Below are 13,165 nucleotides of genomic sequence, written 5' to 3' on the forward strand. Positions count from 1 at the left end.
AACTATTAAAAAAAAAAGTATCCCAGAATAGCAGAGACAGGTCCGTTGCATTGGTCCATACGATCCCTCCGGTGTGCTCTACTATATTGGAGGCTATCTAGTCTGTGGCATTGTTAATCTCGATAAAGATACCTAATATCTTTCAAGGTACTACCTTCCATAAGTTGTCATATGTTATAAAGGAGTGGGTGCATTATCATTTTTCTTGACTGCTCTCGCAATCAGCCAATCACAGTGGTCAAATCCCTCTCAATCAGCCAATCGATCAGACCACGTGCAGCTTTGCTCTTAGAACAGTGCTATCAAAGAGGTAGCTCCTGTATGTTTAGGAATTCAGTGGCTCGGATGTCTTCTACACGCCACACATGCCTTGTGTCGAAAATTCTATCAATGTACTCTTATCCCACTCTTGTTCGCATGTACTCCAACCTTTAACATCTTGTCACTGGATCCCCTAATGCAAAAGAAGGTTGGCAGTCAAGTTTCTTCTTTATCTGGCATTTTGTGGAAATGTTTAGGAGGCCTACTTGCATGACATTTTTATGGCTACGCAACTCGACAGCTGATTCGCACGAATGAAGGTGAATCCTTCTTTCATGCGGAATCAACCCTTTCCCACGTTGGTATTCAAATTGGCATCAAGGATTTTAGGCAAACAAGTTTGAACAAATCTGATTTGATTTTAGGACATACCCTCTCCAATACGCACACACATTTTATAGAATTTTACATGTATTCTTTTCTTATTCTATTTCTCAAAGTGGTCCACTTTCTTAGAAAAGAACATCCAACCAGCCACCATCCTAACACTAGTAAGTTACGTGCGCCACGTGACGGATTGAAATTAAAAGATGACCAAAAAAATATTTGATAAGAATATAATAATAATTTTAAAAAAATAATAATTTTTAGTTGGGATTATATCGTTTATCTCAAAAAAAATTATTTTGGTTCTGTCTATCATTTTTGGTAGCATATATACTGTCATTCAATACAAAATAGATAGTACTATCCGATAACATGATAAATAGTTTTATATATCAATTATAATGTATTTAATATCATCATATACGATGGTCGATCGTTGTAGACCAAAAAATCAGGATACGTTATAAAGTTTTTCTTGAAAATCTTTGTAAAAAATATCTTGATTGTATAAAGTATATAAAGTTTTTCTTGAAAATATTATTCAAATGCAAAAATTTTAAAATACAATAAAAATCAAAATGGGGAAAAGAGGTGCATGCATAGCCATTAGTATCTTGATCTTATTTTTTTTTCGATGGTGAGATTGTTAGCATCTTTCTATACATATTGTGATGTAATCAATGCAAATTTCTATTTAAAAAAAAAAAGATGTATAACAAAAATATGTCACCGGATTGATAATCATTTTGTACGAGTGATTTCGAAAGAAAGTTCATGTTGAATTTTTTTTATAAGTTGAAAAAATAGACTCCTCAGGAATTTGTATCACACACAAAGATTTAGATACAGAACTTTCTTATACATTGACTTGTTAAGATTTATCTTCTTTAAAAATGATGGTTACTTTAAAAATAACTGATTTACTTTTTCCATTATATTTGAAAAATGTAGGTGCTGTTGAAAATATTTTTTACAATAATGAAAAAAATGAATCGATCAGATCTTGTTGCAAGGTTAATTGTAGGGTCTTCGATCAATTATTGAGCCAATTTTTCGAAAACGATAAAATTTGTTATGAATTTATACATAAAAATTTTAGGATTTTATAAATTGTCACTTACATGCATAATTATGTATGTTTATATAAAATTAAAATAAGATTGAAGATATAATGATCATACCATAGTATTAGATGCTGATCATTCCTTCTGCACTGATTACATCAGAAATTATCAACGTGAACTTTCACTGTGGCTCTACAACTATCATCACCATCTGTAGGATGTGCGGATTTCTTTTATAACTACTTTACATATAAATTTTATTCTCTAAAAAAATATAAAAAATTATTTAAATATTAAATATAAGCATATTTCATTTATTTGATCAATTCATATCATACCTGAACCTCCTGTCGATCTAACCTTAATAATTCATTTATTGTTTTCGTATTGATAATACTCTCATCATGCAGATGAATTACAGTGCGGTGCTCTTGCTCCGAAAAATTCAATCTATGGAATTAGCATTTTTATCCTATATATATCAAAACAAATGTTTTACTTTTTTCATTGAACATAGTATTAAAAAAATCAATGTTCTAACCTGCTTCTATCTCCTATATTTCAAGAGCCATGAAAAATTTTGAGGCTGAAAAAGATGTATAGTGTATATTTTCTCCAAAAGATGTATAGTGTATTTTCGAAATTATGAATTTAATTATGATAGTTAAAATGTAGGAGAAAAAATTTATCTCTATAAGTTCCTACTATCATCCCCATGAAAATAAATAACTGACCTTCTTTTTCTTTTTGTTGAATAGTATTTTGATTAATTTCTTCAATAAATTTAGTTCAAAAGGTAATGGATCGTCTCTGTATGCTACAAAATATTAATACATATTTAAACAATAATATTCTATATGATCATTGGAAGATAAATTGAGCTCATACATGTTGCTTCAAATTTTTAATTTCTAAATTCCTCCTATAAACTAATTTTTGTCTGACATATATTTGTTCAAGAGGTCCAACAACCACTATGTGACTAATAACATCTGAAAATAATTCGATCAATATATTAAATTTTTTTTCTCGAAAACTCATAGGTTATAATAAATAAAATTTATATATACCAGTCGAATGAAGATCATTATGTTTTTGGATCGGTAATTCATTGAAATCAATAAAATTAAGTTTCTAGAGAAGTATAGCATAGCCAGCATCATCAACTTGATGCACGGTCATTTATTTATCAATGAAGATAATGTATCTATGCATAGTAACTCTAAAACTTTTTTGGTTTTGTGCAATATTGAATATTTCAAAAAAAAATTCTTTAATGAAGGTGGTCTTGAATTGCATCGAATCTTCTCTACAAATCAATGCTTGAATAATATTTTGCTGTATGAAATCAATTTATTAATATCAAATTCATAAAAATAGAAATCTATTATAATCTTTTCATCGATGAAGATACAATCAATACTCAACAACTGATTATTAGCATTGAGATTTATCGAATCCCAAATTCTTGCAATCCTGATCTTTACTTTTTAGTTTTATTTTTTTAATAATAAATCCAATAATAGATTTATTCTATAGTTTCGATTACCCTACTTGGACAAATGGAATATCTAAATAAATAAGCAGCCATATAATATTATGATATTGATAATTATATAAGTATATGATATATCATTAAATACTGCAAATATATCTGAAGGTAGGCCTGAAAAAATTTTTCTATAGATAATATGTTTTGTATAATCTTCGAATCTTGTATGTTCGTTTTTTATCAGAATCTTGAGATCCTGATGTGAACGGACATGCAAGAGTACAATATAAAGCTGACCATGACTGAATATCAGATTAGACAAATATAATTCAACTTTATCTGACCTTGACTTTTGTTAATTATCATGACATAGTAAAGTTTAATTAAAAACTATCTCCTTTTAAAAATAAATGATCATTTTGTTTCCTTTATCTACATTATAAATATAAATCCTGATACCAATGTTACCCTCTATGATAATTTCTACTTCAATAACTTTTGTTGTCAAATTGATCATTATTAATCTAATACTATTATAGAGACCCACACTTAAATTTATATTCCATAATAACATTATCGGTGCATCTTTTTTTAGCCTCAATTCATGATGCAGAACATCTTTGAATTTTAAAAAATTTAGAAATTTAACAGGATAAAGAACATCCTCGTATGCAGCATCCATGGGTATTTGATATATTGTATCGAAACTTAAATACTGTTTTTCCTCATTAGGAAGTAGAGAAAGCAAGTACATATTTATTTCATCATCCATTTCATTTGTAGATATACTGATAGCCCCTTTCTTTCATTTGCAGGAGCAGTAAAGTTTTTTTTTTAAATTAGAATAAATTACATAAGCAATATGTTAAACATGATTTTTATCCATTTTTATGAGCAGATTATCCAAAATTTTTATTCAAGTTGCTTCTTCATCATCATCATATAATTTAACAGTTGGTATTTTTTCATCACTAATATCCAAAATTTATTTATCAAAATTCATCAATGATATTTTAGATTCTTCATCCATATCATCACTCACCAATCGTATATTTTTTTCAAATAAATATATAATTTTATAGGTATGATCAACTTATTGATATATCAAATGTATCTATTCTATTTCCTCCAACAATAATTGAGAGAACCTATCTAAGATCTCATCTAAGCAATACAACTCTTCTATCGAATGGCTTTTATGATGCTCCTCATTTATAAAATATCCTTCCAAGATTTGTTGAGCACTTTAAAATAATTTCTATGGTTCATTGGAGCTTCATTCTAAACTATCAAACTTGTTGATTTAATTAATTTTACGAGTTAAGTATATTTCTTAATTTCACATATTGAGTAGTCATCAACTTAAATTGAAATTTTGAATCTAGAATATGCTGTTCGGTCATCGGATGATAGAAGCGATACTTTTCCAAAAGAAGCAATAGTTAAAATCTAATCTAATTTTTGATACAATGATTTTCTAAAGATAAGTTTTGCTATTCTTCCATGACCATATATAAAAAATAATCCATCATTATCTTCATTTAATCTTTCAACCAATATTAAATGCTTTTATTATAGAATTGGTATATCGTAATCGAGTTCCACTCTTTGTAATTTATTGTTTATTTTTTTCATCATAATTCTGTTGGATATTGAAGGATTATGATCTAAAAGAGAATATGAATTTTTATTGAATATTTTTTTTAATTCAAATTGAATATGATTTTTCAACTGTGATCCTGGAATGTGTAAATTAGGAAGTTCCAATATATTTCACAAATTATAGATAATATTATCGGCAAATTTATTCTAATATATTTGGAATAATTTATTCGATTCTGCTACTTCACAATAAATAATCAATGTAACAAAAAGCTTTCTTAATTCAAATATTGTTGTCAAAAAAAAATTTTATCCAATGCTTTATGTCATTCTCTATCATCCTTTAATAAATCAAGTGTTATTACATACGGATTGAAATATGGGATGCATAATACCATTTACGATTTTGATTTCATCATAATTTCTTACTCCTTTGATCATATTTAAGAGCTTTCGTAAATAATATAATTTGCCTAAAGTGTGATGAATATATACAATCCTATCAATTCTATTTTTTCATTTTCTTCTGGTCCATATTTATCTTCAGCATTCCACACCCACCTTATAGAAAACTCCGCATATGTTAAATTTTGACTATCCTCGAAAATCTCATTAGTCTACATCCACTCCATAAATATTGTGCCATAATGGATGGTAAACTTTGATCTCCATGATAGGTTATCCTATTCATAAACGGAAAGTGCATAATTAAGTGCTCAACAGTGAGTTCTCTAAAATAAATATCAAACTGAAATAGTCTCCAAATAGCTTCGTATGCTAATAAATATCTACAATCAAGGAATGCCTTAATTTCATCAGCTTCTTCATAATTTTGTTTTTTAGTACTATTGTTAATTGATATATTTTCTGTTATTATGGTTCTTGTTCTGTCAATATTTTTAATATATTTGAATGAATAATTAATCATTCTTGATTTGTTACATCATTCAACATTTATATGTGCTTAATATCATATTAACAAATCTAAATTATATAGAACAATAAATCACTTATCAACCCTAATTCTATTTTTAGTGACGTATCGTCTATCACTTCTCCAATAAGTAGCAAATCCATTCTCATCTATTATTGTTTGTTTCTGAAAATTTTTTAAAAAATATCTCGAATAATGTCCTTTGATTATGATTGACGATTTTAGATTATCCAATCCATATAGATCATACATCATAAATTTTATAATATATTCATATCAAACAGAATTAGCAATTTTATCGGATAATTCAGCATATGTTATAAATCTATATCCATTTTCAATGGACATTCTCTGAACCCAACTAAAGCAATATATGTATATATGGTAAACCATGTTTGAAATTTTATTTTATGTAAAATTATAAAAAATATTAAAAATATATATTAGAATTATCATTATAAAATTTTAAGTTAAAAATTAGCATGTTATTTACGATCGTCCTTCCAAAATGATGCTTTTTGGTAATATCCGATATTAATTCTTCAAGGTTTATTTTGAAGACTTTACTAATAATATTTAAGGCTAGAACTAGGTCGGGCTGGGTCGGGCCAGACCTCTGCCCGAGCCCGATTCGCAAAGATTTTTTGAGCTTCGGGTCAGATTTTAGGTCCGATGTTTTTGAAAAAATACTGGTCCGAGCCCAATTGGAGCAGGACCTGACGGTGCGGAAGACATCCCTTTTCTTTACGGGGGGCGGGTTCGCCGCTTACGACCACCAGATCGGAGAGCTGGTCTTTTGGGTAGACACTTGCAGTCGGTCCTGCCTCATCCTCATGGATCCCATCGGCACTTCCATCCTCACCCTCCAATGCAAGGTAAAATGCCTCCACCTCCTCTTCTTCCCGATCCCACCCCTCTTCTCTGGCTTCCTTTTATATTTATTATAATTTACTATAATTTATTGTTGTTGTTATTATTATTTCATCAAATAATTCAATTTGTTTATTTATTAAGGGAAAGAAAAAATGTGGAATTGGAATAGATGGCGTTGGATCATGGAAAGAATGTCGAGAGAGTTAGAAAGAAAGAAAAAAAAAGTCAAAACTGATGGCGATCGTGGATCTTGGAACCAAACTCAGGCTTAGGTAGGAAGCAAACAAATGAGAATTGAATATAGATGTGGGGTGTATGTGTTTCCATCCATGATGGATGGGGGATTAATTGCACACCTACACTAGTGGTGGGAGGGCTTTCTGGGCGAGCGGAGTGAGTAGCAGGAGCTGTTCACCGTGAGGAGGTCATCCATCTTCCACGACGACCAAGGCAACATGGCGGTAGAGGTATTACAAGAGGGATGGAGATGAAGCGATGAATTTCATGGACACCAGTGGAAGATCAAGAATACGAAACAACAGGTAAGGTTTAATCTTTATATTCTGGTTTGGATTGGGTCGGGCCAAAGATATATCCGAGTTCGATCCGAAAGAAATAGGAACTTTATATTTAGGCTTGTCCGAATTGCTTCGGGCTGAGCCTAAAGCTTGACCTGAAGCCAGGCTAGCCCGAGTCCATTTCTAGTCCTAATAATATTGAGTCTATCTTCAGCTTTTTGATCGACAACTAAATCTAAAGCAGTCTGATTTTTGATCATTATGTATTGTATGTAAATATAATGAATAAATCAGGAAGTTGGTGCCATCTACAAATAGCAATAGCATCTTGATAGTTCTGGACTATATATCTTGAACTTTCGATAAAATTTGATAGCAAAATAATTTTTTTTTTATTGCATTATTATCAACATCACCGCCAACAATAGTATCTTTAATATTCTAATAAATTTTTAATTGAAGATCCTTCTAATTTTTTCTAATATAATTTAATCTTTTTTCTTCGATACATAAAAAAATATCAACTATATATTGCTGAAATAATCTCTTTTTCTTTATCAATATCTTTCCTTCACTGATTTTTTGTTGTATTCTGTAAGTATAGAATTCTCTCATAGTAACATATTATCTAATATTTGAACGTCTATGCAAAAATTTATTGTATCTAATATCAATTCTAAAACCATCTTCACTAAATGAGAATAAAATTGGATATTGTATGGCTATAAAGCTAGGTTGTAGATCACTAATACGTCTAATTCTTCTATTCTATATTCAATAATAATGTCGCACTGGCTATCCAGTTGGCCTAGATTGTCCATAATCAAAGCTGTTATTTCAAAAGCCAAAGATGCATTATACTATAAATTATATCCATCACATCTCTCCAATAATTTCAGATGCACAGATGAAAATTGAGATTATTCAAAATAATCTCTAGTCATTTTAAAACCTTTGACCATTTGATTTTCTTTATCAACATCTTCATCAATCCTTCTACAATTCTCGATCTATATTCGATAACCATCATCTAAATTTAATGCATTTAGTCTACCACTTACTTCATTTCTAGTATCATATATATGATTATGTGAATTTAGATATTTCTTCATCGACTGAAAGAAGCGAGCCCATTCTATGATGATTTTATCCATTGATTTGAAATATAAATGGTTCATGTCTACTATTGATGTAAAGGCAAACATTAATTTATATACTCTAATATTTTCTCAAAATTTTGAAGCCCTCCTCCCTCTATCATAATTTAATAAAGCATCCAAAAAAATCGAAGTTAGTTTCAACAATGGTAAATCCACTCTTCCTTCACGACAATATAAACTAAACAAAGCTACCTATTATAGGTCTAGATATATCATGTGATTTATGCATATATTTTTTGTACCAAAACAAAACTCCAAAAAATTGACACTGATGTTTGTGAAGGCTAACGTTTAATGGTTCAATAAAGTTATCTACAACATCAAGAAAAAAAGTAGAAACCTTAAATCTAGTTGAACTTTTCCTCCAACTTCGAGAAAATTAAAACAAACAAATGCACTATTGTCAAACGGCTTACTTTTTGTATTAAGAGAAATTGGACTAGAATCTACTCGGTTATATAATCGATTATGAACTGAAATTTCAATGAATCTAGATATTAATAAATACTATAAGATTAAAATATAATTAACGAAGATCAAAAACTAATAGATGATATCTTCTTCTATATTCAATATAAGATTCTCTTCCAAGATATTGTGCTTGTACATTGCTGTGCATGTATCTCCTTCAGTGCTAGATGCTCTATTTTGTCCAAAACTGTAAGAACTCTCATATGCAATAGTATTTAAATTTCCTTCATTGTTCAACATCGAATGACAATGTATATGTTGGTATTATTTTTTCAATTAGTATTGTTCATGCAACCTTTCTTTTCAAACAATCTTCTAGCTCTTTGGAATAATGATATTTATCCTTCTTATTCTATTCTCCCTATATGCTTCCTCTGAATTCATTCTATGGTGCAGAAGAATAAATTAAATTGAAAAATAATTTAAACCCAAACCATGTACCAACATTATTTTGTAGGGAATAAAAAAAAATTGGAGAATATAAACAACGAATTGACTTCAATATAGCATAAATAAATAGAAATTGGAATCAATAGTAAATAAATTTAGGAGAAACTTCCTAGGCTAGACTTCAAATTTAACAATAATGCAATTTAAAATAATACTGAAGATAAAATAAATATAGTTGTAATTTAATAGATACCTTATGCAGCAATTAGACCGAAGAAATAAAATTCTGAATATAAATTGGCCTACAAAGAACAACAAAACCCAATTTAGCAAAATTTTGTCAGAAAGAAATTATTCCCAATAATCTATTCTAATTTTCTAAATAAATAAAATATTTATTTATTGATTTCATGTTTGGAATGCATTGCAAAATATTTCATGTCTATTCTAATGAGTAGTTGAATTTTATAGCACAAATAATTTCAATACATCAATACCAGAACCTACAAAAAATGGTGCAAGAGTTGTATATCCCAAAAAAAAAAGAAACAGATCAAATTAACATTATCTTCGTCCATTGCTAAAATATATAGTTAAATATCATTAAGCAATTCAAAATATATTATAATTGTAGAACATACACATAATGAAAAGAAAATCTGTCTCGATGAAATCCAAAATACAAAATGCAAAGCCACGCATCAGTACTTTTATGCGGTATTGGTTTCAAACTAACACTCACAAAATATTTATCAAATAGTTCTAGATAACATTCTCACCAACCAATGATTCAGAATTTGGATGGAATATTTTTCTATATTTTTTAGTTTTCTTTTCCAGGGCATTAAATTCATCCAATGACCTTTTATACCTATCATCGATAAATCATATTCTCAACACATTATCTATACTCATACTTGAATTGTTCATGAGCATCTGTAATATTCTTTATCTTCGAAGTTGAAATCTTCAACCTTAAATTTTAATCTCTGTTGTAATCTATTTATTGCAAATCTTGCAGTAGATTTCTCCGATTCATTTTGACCATACATCAAATGACCTCAAGTTTTAAGAATTTTAGATGATTTATTATCATATTTGAGCATAATTTCGACATATACCCTCAACATCCCATCATCTCAGATCTCTAATCCATAAATTAGCTTGTACATTTCTAATCTGTTGATTATCTTCTCAAGCATAACTTTCAATGAAATTTTAATTGTAAATATTTCTACAACCATAAGCGGCTAAAGATTAGTGTTCCAGATCGGAAAGAACATAAAATAAAGCAAATATAATAAATTTAGAACCCAACAAAATGATGGAAGAGGTCATTCTCCCTAGCTGCATAATCCATCAAATTAATAATATCTAGTTATATTATCATTTTACTTTATTCCTAAATTTGGCTAAAGTACATACTCTTGCAAATTATACAATAATTAAACAATAAATCCAACAAAAGAAGATTAATCTAATTAATATATTGTATTGGCCAAATCATGCACTAATAATTAATCACATACTATCAATCAAGGATAACTTTTAAAAGATTATTTTGTCTGAAATATTATATTATCCATCCATTTATTATGTAGATTCATTTCAAAATACGATCAAAGCAAAATTTATCGAAAAAATAGTACTTTTTTTTTGTAAATTAACCAAGGAAAGTTATATTTAACTAAGATGTTGTGTTAACTAAATCATAAACTAATCCCTTTTTAAAAAAAATTAATTATCATATTATATTATTCTATTGACAAACTAATTTATGCTAATAATCAAGATGCTGCATTATCATAAACTAACTTGATTTTAAAAAAAATTATTTAATAAATATATTATTTTATTTTATCTAAAAAAGAATTATTTTTTGCTAATTTATGCTCACCAACATAGATTTTAAAAAAGAATTATTTTTCACTAATCTATGCTAATATTATATAACATTTAGTTTGTCAAAGTATTATCAATTTTTTCTTATAAATTAATGCAAAAGAAAAGACAACATAATATATTTTTCTTGTAATTTTCATATAATATTAATATGAGGATGTCTTAAAAAAAATCAAAAAAATCAAAAGCATGCAAGCGGCCACATATAATTTCTATGCAATCAAAACTTTTTAAAATCAATTCCTGCATAACTTTTTTTATGGGAACACGTACGTAATGAGAGAGCACATGGAGCTTTTATGTGTAACAAATGCATAAATTACTCTATACTACCATCTCTTTAAATAACCCATCCCTTTGTCTCCCCACCCTTTCACTCCGTCGATTCTCCCCCTTTGCTCCTCACCTCCCGATCTCTCTCTGATTCTTTTTTATGACCTATTTTTGCATCGAATCAGCATCCACTGTCCTTCGCCGATCGGATCCTGCCACTATGGGGTTGATTTCACCATCCGAGGACGTGCACCAAAGAGGCTGAAGTCCACGGTTGTAGATCCATCATTCTTTTCACCGATGAGGAAGTGCGCCATCAGCAAGATGCATCGGCATTGTCTTGCTGCTAGGTTTTTCACCTCTAGTACCATCTACTATCCCATCTTTTTTTTTCTTTCATTCACAGTCGGTCAGTCATGATTCAACCCCCTTTTTTTTTCTTCCTTATCTCTCTCTTCATTTTCTTGCAGCCCTCTCCATTGCCATCTCCATCTCTGTAACACCAACCCTAGCCCTATCCCTAATCGAGACGCTTTGCAACTCCACTGCCATCCCTACCTCTATGGACCAAATCCTAAAACCTAACTACTCTCAACCTGAAATCCTAGCCATCCATGGACCAAACCCTAACCCTAACTCAAACCCCAGTGCTAACCCTAATCCTCCCCACCACTGTTTCGATCCAAGCTCTAGCCCTAACCTCAACCCTTTTTATCCCAACCCTACACCTTCGCCATCTCGACCTTCATCTTTGAAACCCTAGCCTCAATCCTAACTGTAACCCTAACCCATTGCCATCACCACTTATGTGGATCAAACCCTAATCCTAACCCAAACCCCAGTGCCAACCTTCACCCTCCCCACCACCATCCCGATCCCCCTAAGCTGAACCTTTATCATTCATGATTTTTTCTAATCGAAAATCGTAGTTCTCTCCTCCGTCATCTCTACACCTGCCGTCCGAACTCTAACCCTATCCTAAACCCAATTACTACTGCAAATCCCAATCAAAATCCAACCCAAACCCTAAGTCTAACCCAAACCCTATCGGCAAATCTAGGCCTAACCTAGCCATCCAGACTAACCCAAACCAAAAAACAACCCAAAAACCCCTAATCTAAAACCCGTCAGCCCCAATATGCGATAATCCAACTACCTAATAGCCCGATACCCACAAACAGAAATCCTAAAACTCGAGATCCCAATAACCATTATCCGATAGTCGAATATCCAATAACTCGAATCCTTTTATCTGAATCCACAGATCCGAATCTGTTAGCTCGATTAATCAAACCTGAACCATTCAGCCCAAATCCAAAATCCTAAAGTAATCCTATTGGATCCAAATACTAGCCGGAAACCCCAACTAAACTAAGGGACCTGGGGCTACTGCGCTTCAACAGCAACCATTCCAATCCGTTTTATATTTTTTCCTTTCCTTCACACCACTGTGGAGGGTTGCTAAAAATACCGTTCATGATGATTTTCGAGAATGAAAGGCTATTGTATATAGCAACCTTCCCAAATGGTGATCAACAGTGGCCACATATTTAGGTTGATCATAATAATTCTATCTCCCACATGATGCAGCATGGGAGGAGGAAGATTGCCAAACAATACAGCAACCTTTCGTAGCTCTGATAGCAAAACATAGATAAACCTTATCTTGAGTTGGATCGGAATCCTTTCTTTCTCAGATGATGCACCAAAGGGAACAGATGGCTACAACACATCTGCAGCAACCATCTCATACAGTCTGATGAATTCAAAATAAAGAAAAAAAATCTACGCAAATAAAACTGTAGCTACTGTGAAAAAACTTACCAAAAAATCCTATC

At 30.5% G+C, this 13,165-nt stretch overlaps 1 pseudogene; it reads left to right on the forward strand.

The window, feature by feature from the left end:
* Positions 1-575: 575 nt before the first annotated feature.
* LOC109505616 (protein LURP-one-related 12-like) lies at positions 576-7,281 on the forward strand (annotated as a pseudogene).
* Positions 7,282-13,165: the final 5,884 nt, after the last annotated feature.

Source organism: Elaeis guineensis, chromosome 3 (assembly GCF_000442705.2).
Source record: "Elaeis guineensis isolate ETL-2024a chromosome 3, EG11, whole genome shotgun sequence".
NCBI lineage: Eukaryota > Viridiplantae > Streptophyta > Magnoliopsida > Arecales > Arecaceae > Elaeis > Elaeis guineensis.